The sequence below is a fragment of the Aythya marila genome, assembly GCF_965140915.1.
Source record: "Aythya marila genome assembly, chromosome: Z".
NCBI classification, from domain to species: Eukaryota; Metazoa; Chordata; class Aves; order Anseriformes; family Anatidae; genus Aythya; species Aythya marila.
In genome coordinates this window covers 20623620-20645712 of record NC_139080.1, presented here as the reverse complement: position 1 = coordinate 20645712, position 22093 = coordinate 20623620, and the positions used below count along the sequence as shown (strand labels likewise).

Here is a 22093-nt window from a genome sequence, read left to right as displayed (position 1 = left end):
TTCTCTGATACTTCTCTTTCTTAGCTACAGACTTACATGCCAGGAGCATAATAGTTTCCTCACTATATCTGTCTGTGGAGAGATCCTTCCTCTTCTACTTCATGCCCTTGCCAAGCCTCAGTAACTAGACAAAGTTGACAGACACTGAAGAGACACTGGGTGAGACTGGTTCACCACCACTAGTCAGACTGCCCAGATAAAGAAGTGCCATGCCTGTACTGTATAACTCAAAACCCAATGTAATCACATTTGTTAATTTTCCTTTCTTCCCCTTCCCTATTTTGGCCTCTAACATCTGCAGCATAGCAAGGTGGAGACTGGGCTTACTGATGCCTGCAAATATATATTCTGGTCCAACTCATTCCAGTGCACTCTTGTCTGACAGTGATGAATGGTGCAGTTTTGCTGTGACCATGCAATGTTCTCTCTGCTGTCACTGTAGTGGTAAGTGGCTGGATTTGCCCAACATGCAGACATCCAGTGATCCCGTCACTGTATCATTGTTTCATTCCTATTTAAAAATACTCTGAACAGATAACTCCTATAGTGCATCCTGATATAAAAAACAAACAAACAAACAAACAAACAAACAAACAAACAAACAAAAAAACATTTTGCGCTTTTTAATGCCAAATCCACTATGTCAGAGCTATAAAGCAATATGTCATTTGGACCTCCATATGAAAATATGAAAATGGTCAGAGGTCTGAGAAAGTTGATTCTAATGAGTGGTATATCTCATTCCTCCTTATTGAATTCCACTAAAAATATATTGTATTTATGTATATTATATATATTATTATATATATAATATATATATATACATATACATATATATATATATATATATATATATATATAAAATGTATATATATATTATGTATTATTTATGTATATATATATATATATTTTTTTTTTTTTTTCTGGTAGAAAATACTACATCAGGAAACAGTTGCTGAATCACCACCTCTAGTGAGTCTTGCTGTACATGCTGTTGTTTTTATATAACACTTTGTAGACTATGAGAGTATCCTGAATTCCCGAGTTTTTGATCATGAATATAAGTTTACAATTGATTAAGTCTGGTTCAGTTAATCTGCAGCAGAGCATGTCCTGCACTGTAACTCTTCATTATTGTATAGGCAATGTCTGTATTACCACAGATGTGATATTTTAAGTTTTGGCATTAGACAAGAAAACAATTTATGAAGACTGAAACTTTTCATATAAAAGTACCAAATCTGATGAATCTTTCACTGACTATTACCGTGGATACAGAACTGAATTTCTGGATAAAAGAAGTCAAATCTTCACTCTTCTCTCCACATGAATGTCCTACACAATGAACTAGGTTAAGATGCACTTTCACTTTCTGCTTGGTGCCATTCTGCTTTATATTTGATTGTAACAAGAACTAGCCAGTAACTTCTCCACTTATATGAAGAGAGTGTCTCTTTCCACTCATGTTGCAAGTAATTACTTGTAGACAATGATCCACTCCAACAGGAAAAATTGAGAAAGACCAGTTCAGCCAATACTTGAGTGAAGTCCATCCGATAAATTAGTAGGTGAGAGCCTGATGTTTCATGACTGGAGTGCTGTGATGGATGGATACTGGCTTTTTAGGAAGGACAGGCTGGGAACGTGAGATGGGAAGTTGTCCATTGTATAACAGAGAAACTGGAATGTAAGGAACTTTGGCTTAAGAGAGATAATGAGACAGCTGAGAGCTTATGGGTCAGGGTTTGTGGGCAGACCAACATGGATGGAATTGAAGTGGTTAACTGTCACAGATCTCCTGATCAGGGAGAAACAGGTTGATGAGGATAACTGGAAGAAACCTCACATTCACAGGTCCTCTGAGTGCATCCTCTGTAGATTTGCAGACAACACCAAGCTGGGGGAAAGTGTCGATCTGCCAGAGGGTAGGAAGGCCCTGTAGAGGGACCTGGACAGGATGGGTTGATGGGCAGAGGCCAATGGGAAGAGGTTCAACATGGCTAAGCACTGGGTCCTGCACTTTGGCCACAACAACTCCATGCAGTGCTACAGGTCTGGGGGAGAGTAGCTCGAAAGCTGTGCAGAGGAAACTATGTGGGGATGCTGATTGATGCTAGCCTGAACATGAGCTGGCAGTGTGCCCAGGTGGCCAAGAAGGCCAGCAGCATCCTGGCTTGTGTCAGGAATAGCGTAGCCAGCAGGATCAGGGAGGTGATTGTTCCCCTGTACTCAGCTCTGGTGAGGCCATACCTCAAGTACTGTGTTCAGTTTTGGGCCCCTCACTACAAGGAGGACATCGAGGTGGTTGAGCGAGTCCAGAGTCTTCTCGCAGATGAACAGTACTAGAGGGAATGGCCTCAAGTTGCACCAGGGGAGGTTCAGGTTGAAAATTAGGAGACATCTTTTCTCAGAAAGAGCAGTCAGGCATTGGAATGGGTTGCTTAGGGAGATGGTGGAGTCGCCGTCCCTGCGGACATGGTGCTTAGCAACGTGGTTAAGTGGTGATACTGGTGTTAGGGGTACGGTTGAAGTAGATGATTTGATAGAACTTTTCCAACCTTAATGGTTCTATGATTCTAGGCTGGGGAATTAAATGGGGCCTCAGCTGCAACAGCTATGGCATGGGTGGAGTTCAGGATCATGAGAGGAGGGAAAAAACTAATGGCAGGATCATAAGCCTGCACTGAGAGATGAACCTGGACTTTGGGAAGATCTACTTGAAATGGGGTACAGCCTTGGTGAGAAGAGGCATGGGTCCCAGACAGCTGGTTGGTTTCTAAGGATCACCTTCTCCAAGCTCAAAAGTGTACATGCCAACAAACAGGGAAACAAATAGGAGTTTCAGGAGGCTTGCATGGATGAGCAAAAATCTCGTGATAAATCTCAAATATGAAAAGGGAACATACAAGAGTTAAAGGCAGCTGCAAGTGATGCAGGACAGATATGCAGATAGCCTTCTACAATGATGTGTCTGGCTTGGTGGTTGAGGGGACAGTAGTGGATATTGTTTACCTCAACTTTAGTAAAGTTTTTGTCATAGCCTCCCAGATAACCGTCATACACAAACTAATGAAATAGAGGCTAGATAAATGGACAGTGAGGTGAAAAAGCTTGGGAAACTAGCTCAAAGGCCAAGCCCAGAGGCCTGCGATTAGTGGCTTGAAGCCCAGTTGGACAACAGTCAGTAGTGGTATGCTACAGAGGTTGGTGCTGGGGCCAGTATATTTCACATTCTCATGAATGACCTGGATGATAGAACATTGTCCATATGATACAAAGTCAGAAGGACTGGTTGATACAGCAAATGGTTTTGTTGCCATTCATAATGACCTTAACAGACAAAGGAAATGGGCAGACAGTAATTTCATAGTGTTCAAAAGGGGGAAATGCCAAGTCCTGTACCTGGGAAGGTCCTATGAACCAATGCAGGTTGGGGCCTATTGTCCGGAAATTAGCTGGGTAAAAAAGGACCTTGTGGACAACATGCACAACATGAGGGAGCAGTCTGCCCTTGCTGCAAAAAAGGCCAATGGCTTCGTAGACTGCATTAGGAAAAGCACTGCCAGTTTGCTGAAGGAAGCTGTCCTCTACTCAGACCTCATGAACACACATGTTCTGAACTCCTCACTACAGGAAAGACACAAACATGCTTGAGCAAGTCCAGTGAAGAGCCACAAACATGATTAATGAATTGATGTAAAGTATCAATTTTTTATTTTTATTTATTTATTTTTTTAATTCAGAGGGTGGTCAGACTAGATCACATTGTCCAGAGGGGCTGTGCAGTCTCCATCTGTGGAGAAGTCCAAGAACTGACTTGTCACTCCTTGGCAACCTACGGTCTGACTGTGACCTTGCTTGAGAGGGTTTGAAGTACATCTCCAGAGATCCCTTCCAAACTCAATGGTTAGCTGATTCTGTCATACAAACCTAAGCAAGATTGGTTCATTTCACTTCCAGGAGATTGTGCTGTTCTCTAGACTACTTGACTATAAGAAGAAAGGTGGGAGAAAATGTATACCTCAATTTCCTTGCTTTTTATGAAAATGTTGCAAGAACTTTGTTTCCATAAACATGGAACAAGAACATTTCTAAAACTGAACAGTTTGGCAGGGTAGAAAAACAATTTCCTACTCAACTCTGATGATATGATTTTAATGGAAGAAAGTGCACTTGTGTAATGTTATGTAAAATGATGATATGATGGCCTTGCTGTGGAACTGTTTTTTTGTTTTGTTTTGTTTTGTTTTTTACTGAGATTTTAGCTTGAGTTATAATTGAATTAACTCAAGCAATAATAATCACATGATGAAGCAGGAACACAGAGATGTAGTATCCCTATCTGTTTCCCCTCTAAGATTACAATCTTGAATGTTATTTTCACTTGAATTTTTATGCATACCCTGGCAGTTCAGCTGAACTGAGTTTAAATCATTTAACTCAGTTTGGAGGTTTTATGTGTAGATGGAATCACCAGAATTAAATTATATTCAAACTGTACCTTGATTGCAATGAAGGAAAGCGTTTCTAAAGAGAAGAAAGCTGTAGAAATAAATTCATACTCTTGGAGTTATTCATAGAGGCATGTATTTGCATGGATGTTTGGATTTCTACTCTACAGTGACAATAGCTTTAAGCTTTTATTCCTTCTTTCATTTTACATATTTCTGTCTTCTGTTTTGAAAATTTATATATGAAAATGCCTTTTTAATTATCATAGATATCTTGAGCAGAACTCTTCATATGCTTCAACTGGCATAGTAGGTTCTGTAAGCCTTTTTGATCAACTATTAGAAATCGGTTCTAATTTCCAGGTTTTTGATTTTTTTTTTTTTAATAAATCTTGCTTGAATAGAGAAGGATTACCCTGAAATTCTGATTTCATTGTGATGTGTTTGATTTACTTGTCTTTGTCAAGCTATATTTTTTTTCCATTATACACAATAAAATGTTTTTCCTCATTATTACATAATAGAATATAAACATCTAACTTGAGCTGAATGCTCTTACTATCAAATGTTTTAGCAAATTCCAAACCTGTTTCTTCTGGTTGGATTGACCATAATTCTGTAGTAAATCAATCGCAATTATTTCCTAGTGTGTCTTTCTACAGGAGCATTGTTCCATTCTTTTCCCAAATACAATTGTAGACTGTGTTTCTCTTTTCACCTGAGGATAAGAAATAAAGAATTTCCTGGCTTTGCTGTTTCTGTACTTTAAAAATCCTTCTGAATATATAGTACAAAAATTCTTTGTCATGGACTGTTCTGTAGTATCTTGAATTACCCGTTTGCAAGATAATCTGCTGAAAAATAAAGACTCCTTCTTCATTTGCTGAAAAAAAATAAAAAATAAAAAATAAAAAAACTTGATAATGATTCCACTAAATCACTAAACTGTTCTTAAGATTTTTCAAAAGATTCTGCACTTTACCTAGCAGTATTGACAAGTGCTGACAAATGCACAGAGAAAATACAAAATAACTATACATTTATAATAAGGACTTTTTAGTGATATATTCCATCTAAGAATAGAGAACTTGTACATTATTGTGGCTATTTCTCTGAAAACAAAAACAAACAACAACAACAACAACAACAAAAAACACCACCCAACAGCTCAATAATCAGCAGTGGTTAAAAAAGTCAAATAGAGTATTAGGGATTACCAGAAAAGTCATAGAGGACAAAGTAATTTACCAGGCAGATGGTTTAAAGCAAAAGAGAGTAACTTTTGACACAAAATATAATTAAATTGTCGAACTACAAATTACGGAACTTAAAATGAGGTGATGTAAATAGATTCAAAAAAAAAGAGGATAACTTTATGTTACCAAATGACTTGGATGTATTAGAAAGTGTTTTAAGTAAGTCTGCAGATGATACTAAATTCTGAGGAGCTGTTGACTGTCTCAAGGGTACAGAGGCCTTGCAGAGAGGTCTTGATAAATCAAAGGGATGAGCAATCCCCAACACAATGAAGTTTAACAAGAGCAAGTGCTGGATTCTGCCCCTGGGACAGGACAATTCTAGATATATAGTCTGGAGGATGAGGGGCTGGAGAGCAGACCTGCAGAAAGAGATCTGGGGGTTTTGGTTGATGGTAAGTTGAACATGAACAAACAGTGTGCCTTGGCAGCCAAAGGGGCCAACCGTACCCTGAAGTGCATTGGATATGGCATTGCTAGTTGGCCTAGGGAAGGGATTATCCTGCGCTGCACTATGCTGGTACAGCCTCACCTCGAGTACCGTGTGCAGTTTTGGGCACCACAATATAAAAAGGACATAAAACTATCAGAGAGCAGAGCAGGCTGAGGGGAGGCCTCGTGGCAGCCTGCAGCTCCCTCATGAGGGGAGCGGAGGGGCAGGCGCTGAGCTCTGCTCTCTGGGGACAGCGACAGGACCCGAGGGAACGGCATGGAGCTGGGACAGGGGAGGGTCAGGCTGGGGGTTAGGGAAAGGGTCTGCACCCACAGGGTGCTTGGGCACTGGGACAGGCTGCCCAGGGCAGCGGTCACAGCACTGAGCTGCTGGAGTTCAAGGAGGGTTTGTACAATGCTCTCTTACATGTGGTCTGATTTTTGGGCAGTGCTGTGTGGAATCAGAAGTTGGACTCAATGGTCCTTGTGAGTCCCTTCCATCTCAGGATATTCTATGATATAGATTCTAGATGTCACCTGATTCACCTAAACTTTTGTGAAAGTCAGTTTTTCCTATTATTGCAACTGGAAGCCTTCTTCTCTTCTCCAAGCTAAAAATCCGCATCTCTCTAAGCCTTTCTTCATATTGTAGGTGCTCCAGCCCTCTGATCACCCTCATGGCCCTTCTCTGGGTCCAAGTTAACAGGTCCATTTCATTCTTCTCCTGGGGGCCCCAGAGCTGTACTTCAGGTGGGCCTCACCATAGTATACAGTATAGTGTAGAGGGGGAGAATATCATCGAGGGGGAGAATATCATCGAGAGGGAGAATCACCTCCTTTGAACTGCTCGCCCTTCTTTTTTTGATGCAGCCCAAGATGCGATTGGCTTTCTGGGCTACAGTTGCACACTGCTGGCTCATGTCCAATTTTTCACCCACCGGTACCCCGAAGTCCTTCTCCGCTGCAGGTACTTTATGTACATATTTTTATGTTCACATCTTTATGGTAAAAACCAAAAAGTAAACAAGTAATAATTGACAGAAAGTCCATAGTGGATGATGTTTTGGTAATTTATTTTTATTTTTTGGCTTGTGTCCCCTTTGTGTTTTTCTTCATTATTTATAGAAATGTAAAAATACAAGAAACTTTTCACTGTTTTGATCTAAAATACATCTTCAGCAGAGGCTGTGATCTGCAGGATGCACGAGTAAGGAATTAATTGGTTGAATGTGCTCTTTCATTTCCATTGCTAATTATGTTTCCACAGAAGACTGTTTAGTATTCTGTAATTTTACTCATAGTTTGTGCAAAAGTGTTCACAAATATACAATGTAAATGTGAACATTAAAAGTTCTTTATTTCCATCTATAACATACAGAAGCATCTGAGATAAAAAAATTGAGGTATGTGTAACATATCCATGGAGAAATTCATAGGGTCTAGTGTTAACTATTAAATATGGTTGTTTAACTATTTTATTTTTATTAGTCCTTAGTTGGCAATGTCCTCCTTTGCATTTTTGTGTAGATATTAGAACTTGTAAAATATTGTTATTCAACAGACCTACTATTTGTTCAAAAACTTAAATCTTCATTTGTTTATATTTTTAATTGAAGAACTAAGATATATGAAATTAAAGCAAAAGGTTATACCAGCTATTTGAAACAGATCAAGTCGGCATACTTTTGCTGTTGATGGCAGTTTAGTAACTGGGTTTTAAGACTATAGTTTGAAGACTAGAAATACCCAGAAATACTGATATCCAGATATATCAATATTAAAAAATCTTGTAAGTGTTCAAAGCCTTTTTATGAGAGAAGTTGTTTAAGAAAGGCAAAACCTTTATCTTCTGCAAGGTGGGATGGAAGATCAGTCCTATAGTTTGCCAGACTTAGTAAGCCATCTCTTTGCTGTGTGCTAGAAATGTCTGTAAATGCTGTCAGAGCAGTAAACCCACAGTAAATATATTTTTACAAATACATGTCTAAGAAGTTAAAGAATCTAGAGCAGAAGACTGTCTTAGGTCCTGAAGTCTGAAGTGTACTAGAGTGTTAGCAGATTTTCTCTGATGTTAATATTGTTCCATGACATCTTAATGTTCAGATGAAATGGATTCGATTTTGCAAACTTGAGAATACCTAGGTATTCTGAAAAATATAAAAACATTTACTGAGAATGTAGATGGACTGAATCTGTTTTCAATATGTATGTTTTCAAAGTGATTATATGAGCTGCTAAATATGATTTTTGGAGTTGAAAAGTAGGATGTAAAGACTTCTGGGAAAACCTTTATACTCAGAACTGTATCTGGATTAGCTTTGGAAAACATGAATTTTCCTTGGATTTTCCTTGAATTTTCCTTACATGGAAGAACTTCTGTCCACTGTTTTGCTATGGCCATGTCATACAATCAAGCTCAATGGTCAGGGTTCCCCAGTTTTTTGTAATGGCTCTGTTTCAGGACATATATTAAAACAAACAAACAAAGAAACAAACAAACAAAAAAATGCACCTTACTAATAAATCAAATTATTTCCTGATGTTGAATTAGATTAACAAAAGCACAACAGTCCAGCATTTCTGGTATGAAAGCCCAAACACTGATTAGGAGATGACTCTTTTCCGTATGACTCTCATAACTCTTTTCCGTATGAAGAAGGAAAAGGAACAGAAGAAGCACTTGTGCATTTGTCTGTTTTATGAACTCTACTTTTTGCACATGTTCATCACAGCTTCCTTCCCAAGCAGAGAGGAATCTACCTGAGCACACTACATCACTACCTGGAGAACTCCAGGTAACAGGAAGCAAACAGATTTTAAAACCATGAATGCCAAGCCACAGGGCTAATATGGACAAACATTCATCTCTTGGTTTTTAATTTGCCATTAAGAGGCTAAATCTTGCACTGCCTTTTTCAGAATATTTGTACAAATCAGCAGCTGCCTGATACACATGTTCTCAGATAATTTGATATCATTTGAGATTATTTCTGAATGAGGTCCTCCTATGCAATTGATAATCCATGGTGAAGCTGCAGTTAGTGTAGTTCTGACTTACTAAAACCCACAAAACCTAAAACTTTATACTTTCATTATATGTACAGTGGAAAGTTCAGTACTCTTGGCATAATCTCCTATATGAGCTGATCTGAAATACCAAACTGTTCACAACATTACCATGACTTTGACTAACTCACTTTGAGGTTTTGGGTGGATTTTTTCTTCTTCTTAGTTTTGGATTTTGGAATGTTGTTGTAGTTACTATTATTGCCATTATTAATTAATTAGTTTATTCATTGCCAAGCATCTGACTAACTGCAGTCATGCTGTTAATCCTTTCAAAAACTTTGTAAAACTAGTCACATAAGGTAAAAAATAAGAGCTTGTAGGAAAATTTCTGATTGAATTACTGCAAAACTAGGAAAGCCTATCTAATAATTGAATACCTCGGCTGAGTATGTTGGAAATGGATTGTTCTGAGGCCAATACCCTGGATTTTGTACCTCTGAGGCAGACCTACCCAAGAATAAAGCTTAGGACCCTGTTAAGTTCACAGGCTTTCTGCCTCAACGACATTCATATGCATATAGCATTGATTTTATCATCATTTTGTGTCAGTGGTTTAGTAGAAAATCAGATTCACTGTGTTCTTATATTTTTATGTTAATGTTTTATTTCTTTACGTTAATGTGATTTGTTTCCTTTTACGAAGTTTATATTTTCACTCTTATATTGGAATTTTGGTCATCTAATTTGTTGTCATGCAAAAGTTGTTCTTCTAGTCCTTTAGGACTTCCCTTGCTTTCCAAGAGTTGTTACTGTTAGAAGGGCTAAAGTGGTCAGCCAACTTTAATCTTAGAGTTTTTCAGCAGAAACAATTTGATCTGCAGAGTTGAAGTTTTCTTAGAAAACTGTCCATACTAATGGTCTGGAAAGTGTTTCCTCTTCCTCTGCTTTGAATAAATCATTTTCATCCACGCAAGTGCAAAACAGAAATAAACATGGATTTTTTTTTGCACCATTAACAATTCCACTATCTCCATCTAATTAACTATACCATTAGTAAGAACTGTTTATTTTCTTATGTACATCAATACTTTTTAACGTGTACTGAGATTTACGTAACCACATTTTAAAGTGTATAATTATTTCAAACTACTCAAAGAAAGATATAGTAACAGAATTATCTTGGACATGTTTTAGAGGTGTTTTTCCACTAAAAATGTTTGCATCACAGGCAAAGAAGGGAAGGTATTGCCTGATTGTGTAGAAGTTCATTTTATGTAACTGTGAGATTAAGCGTATGAATCATCATTATTTTCTCTTTTTCCATATTGCAAATAATGAACAGCAATGAATCTAGTCACACTGAAATGGAGTCTTGAAATGGTGTGTGAATAATATAGGCTCATTTATTTTTTAATAAAAATTAAAGAATCCAAGAGCAAGAACATTTTACTGGTTTAATACAGCCTTCTTTGGTTATATTTTCAAAGTATTAAGATGGTTATTGTTGAGGAAAAAGTGGAGAATATATAGGAGTGGAAAATAGAGAGCTGCCTGAAAGAAGGATAGCGTGTTTAATCTAGATCTAAAATACCTATGTTAATAAACAGTGCTAGAGTCAAACACACTAGTGGCTGGACAAGAACTGTTATATCAATTCTTTAGGTATAGAAGCTAAGGCATAGTGATTGTGATAGAGTTGCCAGTGTAAAAAAGAACATCCACATTAAAGCTGAGAAGAAAATCCAGGTATTAATACTGTCAAGTCAGCACCTGTTTCTCTGTGACTTGTAAATACAGTGCTGGCATCTAAAACAGACATGTTAGACCATCTGTTTAGGTGAACTATTTAAATACTTTAAATTGTAGTAAATACTACTGTGTCAGCCTCTGGTAAGATGTGTAATAATAACTATCTATTCCAACTAAGAGTATAAACCAGGTATTTGGGAAGTTTACCTAAAGAAAATAGTGTAAATGAGAGAATGACTTTGTACAGAAGTAAGGAGAATTATTAAATGTGATTATTTTCTGACTCAGGCCAACCAAAGAGCTGAGTCAAGAAGCTGTTTTGTAGGTGGACTAGAAACAACTGCATCATTCATTAACAGAAACTATTTCCCTCATGTGTCAAACCTCCAAATTGAGTTTTCGTTGTGGCCTCTGGTTCTTTGGCGTTTAGAATGCCTCTGGGCTGCAAACAAACTGAGATGATTATTTTTATCTATTTTTTAGCTACCTTCTAGAATAGTTCTGCTGTTGTGTGGGCATAAATGTGTTTTATGACATGGTAATGTGAGAGCATATACAGAGGTTAAGAGACTACTTTTTTTTTTTTTTTTTTTTTCCTGGTAAGTATTTTTTTAAAGAGCACAGTGCTGTGTGTCAAAGTTTTTAGAAGAGTGACTGCAGTATTATTTTTTCTTTTAAAGCACTTGGAAGTCTCCTTATTTGCTCTTGGAAGAGAATAGGTAAACTTAAAGATGTCAGCAGTCATTTGATCCACGTCACAAGACTGAGCAGCAGATGGGAAAGGATAGGAGGGTGTGTCAGGGTGGGTTGGTTAGGGATGATTCAACAACTGGCGCCACACAACTGCTTTGTTAGAGATGTACACTGTGATACTTATAAAAAATGTTTTTCAAAGAAAAGCTAAGGTAGGTGACAAACAGATAATCTTGTTAAGTCTGCCAAGAGGTCTGCAGTGAAATGGCAAAAACAACAAAAAATCTATATTTCCATGTCAGGGCTGTTTGATTTTGCCTTCTCTCAAGCTGTTTTTGTTTTTCCAGCAAGCTTGTGATATGTGACTGACTTCTGTTCCTTAGCTTGCAATCATTTATTGTTGCACAGAAATCCATGCCTAGTAATGAGCAATTACTGGTAAGAACTAAGAAACATACCTGCTAATTAGAAGGCTAGCAAATCATCTTATGAGGGGTAGCTTAGCCAACAAATGATTCATCATTATTAGCTGAGGGACTTCAGGAAGAAATGGAATAAGGAGGCAGATACTTTGAATGACCCAGCCTGGAATATGCTCTTTACAAAAAGAGCTGAAGTAGGTTAATTGGTATCTAAAAGGATGTCACGTCCTAGAATTCAATTAACTGGTTACAGGGCAGGGATTAATGGAGGGTCTCTCAGACCTCTAATGTAAAAAAGAAAGCCTAAAATGTTCTCTTTGACTGATTTCATTAGCAAACACCTTACAGGAACTTTCTTTTCGCTTGTGTACACTCTCAGAGATCAGAAATGTCATCAGCAGTACTGTTTATTGGAGTTTGTTTTTATTAGCAATTATGGTATTGGATGACATTATGTAGCATGTCAGATACTTGCCCTTCCAAAGCTTGTTTGTCATTCTTAGTGATTTTGTTCTAATTGGCAGCATTAGCTGTTCTTATACTTGCCCAACAACTTCTTAATGGAATACTGTTTTAAGTTGCTTATGACCAAGGAAAGTTTTAGCTGCAACCTTTGGTAACATACCTGTTTCAGTTGTCTTTCTTAGGATAAATATTTTTACAATTCTAGCCGAAGATCCTTCAACTGTTAACAAGAAGTAGTCAATTTTCACTGATCAAAATGTGATGGTAAACTTTTTTTTGAAATAACTGCACTCATACTTTAGACCTCAGATGCATCTGTTGCCATCCTTGTGAAAATTTGCATCAGGATAGTCATAATGTAAATCTTTGGGAAAAAAATATAATGATAATAATGATAATAATGATAATGATGATGATGATGATGATGATGATGATGATAATAATGATAATAATGATAATAATGATAATAATGATAATAATGATAATAATAATAATAATAATAATAATAATAATAATAATAATAATAATAATAATAATAATAATAATAATAAAGGGTATTCTTCAATCCTGTTTTGTCCTGGAAAATAGCACTTCACTATGCACCATGGTGAGCTGGGAAGAAGAATGCCATAACTCTGATTGCTGTATTCTTCCTCCTCCTTTTCCTGAGGTTTTATTGCTGAGTGTGATGCCATATGGTATGGTATTTTGGTCAGTTCTGGCCACCTGTCCTGGATGTGGCCTCTCAGGCCCACCTCAGGGTGCATCATCCCTGGGGGTACAGCATGAGAAACAGAAAAGGTCTTGCTGTTGTCTAAGTACTGCTCAGCAACAAATAAAACAGCAGTTTCCATCACAGATTTCAAACATAGTACTGTATGGTTTGCTGTGGAGGAAATTAACTCCATCCCAGTCAGAACCAGTATAGATGCCAAAGCAAATAACAGAAATCAATTGTGCATTTGTCTGTCTCCTCACGGAATGGCTCCTCTGGGAGCCCTTCAGCTGATGTTGAGAAAATATAAAGTTATCCTATTCGATTCAAGAAATGGGCTGGAGCAAAAGGCTGGGGAAGATAAAAAGAAAAGTGAGTGAGGAAGACAAATGTGTATAGTGGAAGTGGATTTTAAGGTAGTAGAGGAAAAACTGAGTTTAGGTTGCAAAAGTAGTGTGTAGAAAACATCCTTTTCTGTGGAAAATGCATGGTACTGGAATACCCAGGAGCCTGTAACCTCTTTATTACTCAGCTATGCCACTGCAGCAAGATGCTTCTGAACCTCTCTGGCTACTTCTCTGGAGGGAGTGGGAGGAGTAGGACATGGGATATGTAATGCCTCACCAAGAAGAAATTACCATCTGTGCATTCTCTTCAACCTTTTGTATGAGCATTTCTGCTATGTAAAGCTGTGATAGTCCCTTGCAAAACATAACGTTGACCAAAGATGACAACATGTTGCAGAGGCTTGGGAAGGAGGGACTGTCTTGGAATAAGAGAGCAGGAAAAAACTAAATACTTGGCCAGAAACAGAATCCAGGGCTCTGACAGAAAAATAAATAAATAAATAAATAATCAGTAGTCCTTGAGTCTCATGGTTTCCCATGTACCAATCTCTGGAGGAGCTGCTGGAAAAGTGTCTGTTTCACAGTGGCTACAGGTCTAAATAATAGACTAGCTAACAACTTATTTTCTTGCACGTCATTGTTTTTCTGGTCAACCTGAAGGTTCAGCTCAGCAGAGGAATGAGGTTTGTGTCAGTGTCACTCCCCAAGATGGAAATGTGCCATCTTTTTCAGAAAGAAAATTAAATGTTATGTGCCAAAGTTGTCATAAAAATCATGAAGGTAGAAAGCCAAGTACCCAGAAATCAGGCAGTGTCAGAATTAGCTATCCATGGTTTATTTGTGTCACTGTGCTTATATTATGACATGCAGTACATATAGTATGATATGAAATAATGAGATGATCGTATATTCTCTTCGACATAATTTCTGCTTCATTCACCTTATAGGCAAAAGCTGCTCGTAGGAATCAGTAAGGACCGTGTAGTAATTGTAACCATAGTCTTCTTTCCATGTTTTGCAGAATTTGAAAGATATTGAGCAAAAGTTTTGGAAGGTTTGGAGTGAGTGAAACAATGGTTTGAAAGCTAAACTAATAGACTCTTCTCTGAGAGAAATTTGTTTCTGATCCTGGTTAGACCACAGAACTACTATCTAACACTAAATAAATTGCTTAAGGAAAACTTTTTGTCCAGTTATCTTTTTATTGTTTTCTAAACATTACTATTGTGAACCAGTAGTGCTACCTGCAAACATGCTATAATCTTGAAAATGAAATTTAAAGGAAAATGCACTTGATGTTAAGAGCAAGCTAATGTGAAGTGTTCTGAAACTTGTGTTACCCAACTTCATTACGCAAAATGAGAGGCTCTTTTTCAGTTTATTTCTTTATTTCTCTGATTCTTGGCTATAAAAAAAAAAAAGTGCAGAGCTTACTAGATATTATAGCTATCTTTTAGTCAGTGAAAGAAGCAATTGAAAGTGCTTTATAGAGCAGTTATGGACTAATAACAGAAGAGACTAATCAAGTTATTGACATTATGGGTGAATCTATGAAAGCACTAGCGTCTTTTAAAAAGAAGATTTTTGGGGTGGCTAACTGAAATCCAGGTTGCAGGATAACAGGCAGTCACAAAAAGAACCAGGGACAAGCAAAGGCTACCTTTGTTATCTGTCTGTGAGAAAACCAATGGAGGGATCTTTAATATATTGACAGGGTTTTTGTCTCTGCTTTTTTAATCTTAAATACTTGCCAAGGTTGTTGTGTAGTGATTGTGGGGTGTACATTAGAAACTGACTTAAGAATTGGGTTCTGTAAGTGAAGAGCAGTCAAGGACCAGGTAAAAAGTTTAACCGGTCATTCTGATTTATCTAATTAATTAATCTAATTAATCTAATAAATCCAAATTCTTTCTTTTATCATGATGATAGTCTCATGACATAGATATTAATGTAGTATATGATAATTTTTATATGTGTACAATATGTCTATCTGACGTTCATGTCTTACATCAGAGAGTGTTGGAGCTGAAAATGTCTTTTATGTGCAGCTGTGGTGTGGCTTCGATTTTTATACCTGAGTAAATGTAATAAAGGCAGTGGGAACAAGGCCAACATCAGCTATGTTGTTTTTCATGTATTTCTGAAAAGTCAAGTCCATTACAACTCCTTGTGATGCTTCGTTGTTTGCTATTTACCTTTACCCATCTGGTAATTACAAGTTCATAAAAGTATCCTCTTTATTGTCATGTGGCTTCATACTCTGTAATTAAATGTTTCAGTTTTTGTTTCTAACAATCTTGTTAGTAACTTTTGTGTTTTGCATACGGTGATAACATTTTAAGTATATATACATTCATACATGTGACCTGTCCAATCTCCATGAAGGTATGCAAATGAAAGCTTCTTGGCCTCTATCTGACTTTCTCCTAGTCCTGATAACAAGATAGTCCAGATCCAAACAAGAATTTCCTTTGTCTTCAGCAAGCTATATCCTGTTCTAATACATACAAAGATTTATATTGTTTCTTTTCGATCTCTCTTTGGAGGCCCTTGCATCATCAAATGTCTGTCACTCTGTACCAACATTTCCCCGAATATCTTATTAGGAAAACGTTGTAAAATAAAAATTCCTTATATAAAAGAATAAATAATAAAAATATTCTTATTTCTTCACGTATATTCTGAATTTCCTGATTATTGAGTCCTGAATTTGCAACTTGTTATATTTTTTTCTTCAGTGTGGCAAATCTCCCTGAACAGACCATACTCTTAATAAAATACTCGTTTGGATTCAAGTCAGGAAATCTGGGCTGGATGAAAAGACTGCTAGCTGGGCAGAAAGATAGTTCCACTGCTAGGATCAAATGGTGGAGAATGATTGCTCAGCATCTGGCTGGCAGCTGGTAATGAGCATATTGACATGAGCAGTCGATACCACAGCCCATGCTGAAGCGCAGAGTTTGGTACCCAGATGGCATAACCTGAAGCACTGGCACAGGCAGGGAAGTGACTGATGGGGTCACAACCTTGCTGAAAGGACTTGGGGACTTCAGTGGATTGCAGGGTGTATATCAGCCAAGCAGTGTTTTCTCATCATAAATAAAGCATACTGCATGCCAGGGTGACTGGGGCCAGCAGAGCAAGGGACATGCAGGGAGCCCAGGAGAGGGCTACCAGGATGGTGAGAGCCTAGAGCACCCGCTCAGTGAGGAGTGCTTGAGGGAGCTGATTTATTTTGTCCTCTGTGTTGAAGGGGAAGGCCATCTAATAGCAGCCTACAGCTACTTGAAGCGTAGCTGCAAAAGACATCAAGTCTGAGCTCTTCTTGACAGTGGCATGCTGTAAAATGAGGGATGAGGGGCAAGGGTCCCTAATTGCGATGTTCAGGTTGAAGATCAGGAAAATCTTCATCAGGAATGTGGTGCAGTAGTGGAGCAGGTTATCCATGGAAGCCAGAGAATGTCTGTTCGAGGATCTTTGTTGTTTTTTTGTTGTTGTTGGAGGTTTCTGAGCCTGAGACAATGCCATAGCTGATGTGACCTGGTGTTGCTGATAGTCCCATTTTGAGTGGGTGGTTGGACTGGACAATTTAAGAGGGCACTTCCAAACGGCATTTCTATGATTCTGTGAGTAAACATAATGCTCCTTCCAACACAAATAAGGCATTAACTAACAATCCATATTTTTCTTTTGCTTTGCTGAAATGCATAAAATCAATGTGATCATTTTTTCCTAGTTTAAATGCCTGAGTATTCGTACCTCAATGGGTGACCTCTTTTTCCAGAAATGTATTTAATTTCCCTTTACATCTAATTAAAATATGCATTAGGTGATTACCGTTTGATTTCTTAAAAGCTCAGTCCTAATATTTAGGCTAGAATTCTTCCCTTTCCCTGGTAGTTTGCATTATGCCATACATTTCTACCTGTCTGTTTTTTTTTGTTGTTTGTTTTTGTTTTTTGTTTTTTGTTTTGTTTTTTCCATATGAGTCAATGAAGATGTTCAGTGAGTTCACTTTCTCATTTCAGCTATCTGATTCTGATCGTCTGTAGCTGCTGCAGTTGAAGGATTTTTATGGTTTTTAAACCTGCCCCAAAATCAACTGTTTTTCATTGCTGAAGTGAATCAAATAATCTCTTGTTATAGACTACTTTTACCTCTTATATCAGCATTTTTTTTGTTTGTTTCTTGCAGAGCTATAATTAATTTCATTATTATTTTTTAATTTATTCAGCTGTCTTGGATATTCACTATGCACATGCTGAAAATACAAGCCTGAAGTTAAACTTCTCCCTGGATGACTATAACACATTAATTCATGCAGTATTTTTTCAGTGATTGATTTTGCTGTGGGTTTGCTTCAGAGTACATGCATTAATGCACACCATCTTATAATCCTTGTTTTCTTAAACTACATTACAGCTAGATTAAGAAAAATAGCTAAATTATAAATTTAGATTTTATGATTAAAAATCTAATTAGAAATAGTTTGCTCACAGCAACTGCTCAAGCTCCAAGTATAAATGGAGCATATTAATGTTACTCATCGTGAAAGGTGGTTCATTAATAGGTCTCCTTATGTGCACAAAATAGACACATTGCCATGCAAACTTTCCTTGCATCAGTCCTCATGAAACAGCAAAGACTGAAGGCCATGCCTGTGCTATAAGTTTAACTGCAATTGTAACACAGGCATGCCATAGTATGCCATATTGACCATACTGTACATATGAACTCTAGTTGGCAGAGGCAATTAGAGTTGGCAGAGGCAGTGTAGCAGTCTCAAGCCAGGTACTGGGACTGAGGCTATTCATACCTGACCTACATGGAATAGTATACAGCTATATACATGTATGCTGTATTCCACATTTTTAGTTTAGAAGTATAACATCTTCACAGAATCACAGAATCATCTAGGTTGGAAGAGAGCTCCAAGATCTAGTCCAAGGTCTAGACCTAGTCCAACCTCTGACCTAACACTAACAAGTCCTCCACTATCACTAAGCTCTAAATCTAACCATCTTTTAAAGACCTCCAGGGATGATGACCCAACCACTTCCCTGGGTAGCCCATTCTAATGCCTAACAACCCTTTCAGTAAAGTTCTTTTGAATATCTAACCTAAACCTCCCCGCAGGACTGTCATCAAGGCTGTAGTTGCACACAGTGGTATCTATGCTGGGGAATTTTTCAAGAGGTGGTAAGAGACCGAGTAAGACATGGAGAGAAAAATCAATTTCCTCTCATTATTTCAACAGGATTTGCAGAAGATCTTAGAAAAGTAATTCTTTGCAAATTTTCCCTTAAAATGGTGAGCTTTCTTGGAGGTTCCAAAAATTTTCTGAAGAATTTTTCTTCCCTTTCAGTAAGTATAGTTTAGAGCTTTCTTTCCTAGGTTGGCTATCCATGACCCAGAAAATATGACCAGCATTTTAGATGATTAAATTAAAAATAATGTTTACTGATGTTTTGCCTTAAGATTTTGTAAGGGCCACACCTTCAGAAGTTCTAATTATTCACTCTTTTCCATGGACTGCAGTGGTTATTTTAAGTGCTCATCACTTACTATTAGCATGAAATTATTGTGTGCAAGAGAGAAAGGCGGGAGTTGAAACATCTTTTAAATATAATTTAATAAGAGAGCTTAGGGCGATTTTTTTCCTCTTTTCAATCTAGAGGTGCATAGTTACAATCTCTGACTACTATTTTTTTTCTGTGATCGCTATTTAGACTCTCACTTGCTCCAAAGGTAAACAATCTGCAGGGAAGCAAGCATATTGTAGGACAGAAATTTGTCTAATGCAGAACACTTTGTCCCCCATGTAGGTAGAAGTACATATTTTAGGTAGCAGTGTCTTTATCTCCTCTTAAATTAGATTCGTGTTGGCTTTTAAAGCACCAAATTACTTAAATGCTAGAAAATGCTAGTGCCTGATGGGTTACATTTTTCTCAGAGGAGGAAAAGGATTTTTGCACAGGAATTAGCAGGGCTGATCAGTTGGACTTTAAACTAGATTTGAAGGGGGAAGGGGATAAAACCAGGCCCGCTAGTGATAAACTATGGAACAGCTTGACAAAATCTGAGCAACTGTGTGAAAAAGGAATCCTTCAGTGTGCTCCATGATGTGCTGGGTACAATGAAGTGCATTTGAAGTGTTTCTACACCAGTGCACACAGCATGAGGAACACGAAAGGAGCTAGAAGCCTTGGCTCAATCCCAGAGCTACGATATTATTGGCATAAGCAAAAGCTTGTGGAATGAGTCCTGTAGCTAGTGTGTTGCGATGGACAGTTATAGGCTCTACAGAAGAGATAGGCAGGGCAGGCGAGGCAGGGGTGTGGCACTGCTTGTAATGGAGGGTCTGGACTGTGCAGAGCTTGCAGTTGGCAATGACATGGTTGAGAGCCCCTGGATAAAGGCTAAGGGACAAGCAAGTAAAGGAGATGTCACTGTAGAAGTCTATTGTAGACAATCCCACCAGGTTGATAGCATCAATTAATTATTGTTTAAGGAACTAAGAGATACCTCGAGATCAGCTGCCCTTTTCCTTATGGGTGACTTCAACTTGCCAGACATGAAGTGAGAGTTTCACACAGATGATGCAAACAGGTCCGGGAGATTCCAAAAACACCTTGATGATAACTTCTTGGTACAGGTACTAAGGGAACCAACTAGGAAAGGTGCCCTCCTACATGTGTTGCATCTAAACAGAGAGGGTCTCCTGGGTGAAGTGGCAATTGGTGGCCATTTTGGCCGTAATGACCATGAAGTAGGTGCGTTTAAAATCTTTGGTGATAGGAGGAAAAGTTCCACCAAAACTTCAACCCAACATTTGGGGAGAGCAGACATCAGGCTAGTTACTAGTTACTAAGGTCCCCTGGAAAAAAGGTTTTAAAGGTGGTGGGGTCCATCAGAGCTGGTTGCTTTTCAGGTACCACCTCATAACAACACCTCCTAAGAGCACAGGAACAGGCAATTCAAAATGTTTTAAGTCAAGCAGAAGGCTGTCTTGGTCGAGCAGAAGCCTTCTCTCAGAGCTTAGGTGGAAAAAGAAAGCGTATGGCCACTGGAAGTGAGGTCGAGTGACATGGGAGGACAACAAAGATGCTGTTCACCTTAGCAGGGAGAAAATTTGTGTGGCCAAAGCCCAACTAGAGTTGAAGCTGGCCAGTACAGTAAAGGACAATTTATTTTTTTATTTTATTTATTTTTTTAATATGCTAAAAGCAAAAGCAGGACCAGAGAATGTATTGATACATTACCTGATGAGGATGGTCACCTCACAAACAGGGACATGGACAAAGCAGAGACATTTAATGCCTTTTTTGCCTCAGTCTTCAACACTGATAATGGGCTCAGACAGCCCAGGTGCCCTCATATGGAGAACCACGTCTACAGTAAGGATAGATTTGCTGTTTATCATTCAAGTCATGAAATTGTGCAGGACTTGCTGCTTCAGCAGGGAGCCTGATGGGATTCTTTCCACGATACTCAGAGAGCTGGATGAAGTCATTGTACGACATCTCTCAACTATTTTTCAACAGTCTTGGGAATGTGAAGAGGTCTCAGTTGACTGGAAGCTGGCAGATGCTGTTCCAATTTTCAGGAAGGGCAAGAAAGAAGACCCTGGTAGTTACAGGCCTGTCAGTCTCACTTCAGTGCCTGGCAAATTTATGGAAAAGTTATATTGGGAGTTACTTAAAAACACCTGAAAGACAACACAGTTATTGGTAACAGCCAACACAAGTTCACAAGGGGAAGGTCCTGCTTATCAAACTTAATTTCATTTTATGACAAGGTTACCCAAAGGAAGTCAGTTGATGTAATCTTTTTGGATTTCAGCAAAACTTTCGATACGGTTTCTTAGAGTATCCTTCTAGACAAAATGTCCAGAACACACCTGTATAAATACATAATGTGATGGGTGAAAAATTGGCTGCTGGGTTGGGCTTAAAGGGTTATAGTAAATGGAGTTACATCAGGCTGGCAGCCTGTCACTAGTGGGGTTCTGCAGGGCTCCATTTTAGGGCCAGTTCCCTTCAATGTTTTCATAAATGGCTTGGATGCAGTATTTGAAGTTATACTGAATAAGTTTGTGGATAAAAATAAATTGGGAATGAGCTGTTGACTTCCTCAAGGATAGAGAGGCCTTGCAGAGAAATCTTGACAAATCAGAGGGCTGGGCAGTCCCCAAAAATGTGAAGTTTAACAAGAGCGAGTCCCAAATTCTGCAACTGGGAAGGGACGACCCTGGAAATATGTACAGACTGGGGGAGAAGAGGCTGGAGAGCAGCCCTGCAGAGAGGGATCTGGAGGTTCTGGTTGATGGCAAGTTGAACATGAGCCAGCAGTGTGCCCTGGCAGCCAAAACAGCCAACCATACCCTGGGGATCATCAAGCACATCATTGCTAGCCAGTCAAGGGAAACAATTGACCCGCTCTGCTCTGATGCAGCCTCACCTCAAGTACTGTATGCAGTTTTGGGCATTACAGAAGGCCATAAAACTAAGAGAGAGTCTAAAGGAAGGATACAAAGATGTCAAAGGGTCTAGAG

At 38.3% G+C, this 22093-nt stretch overlaps 1 protein-coding gene across 7 annotated transcripts in view; it reads left to right on the top strand.

Moving 5' to 3' along the window:
• Positions 1-22093, top strand: part of PDE4D (phosphodiesterase 4D) — a gene marked incomplete at its 5' end in the record, with an annotated part of 636111 nt that overhangs the window by 160557 nt on the left and 453461 nt on the right. The window lies entirely within an intron of this gene.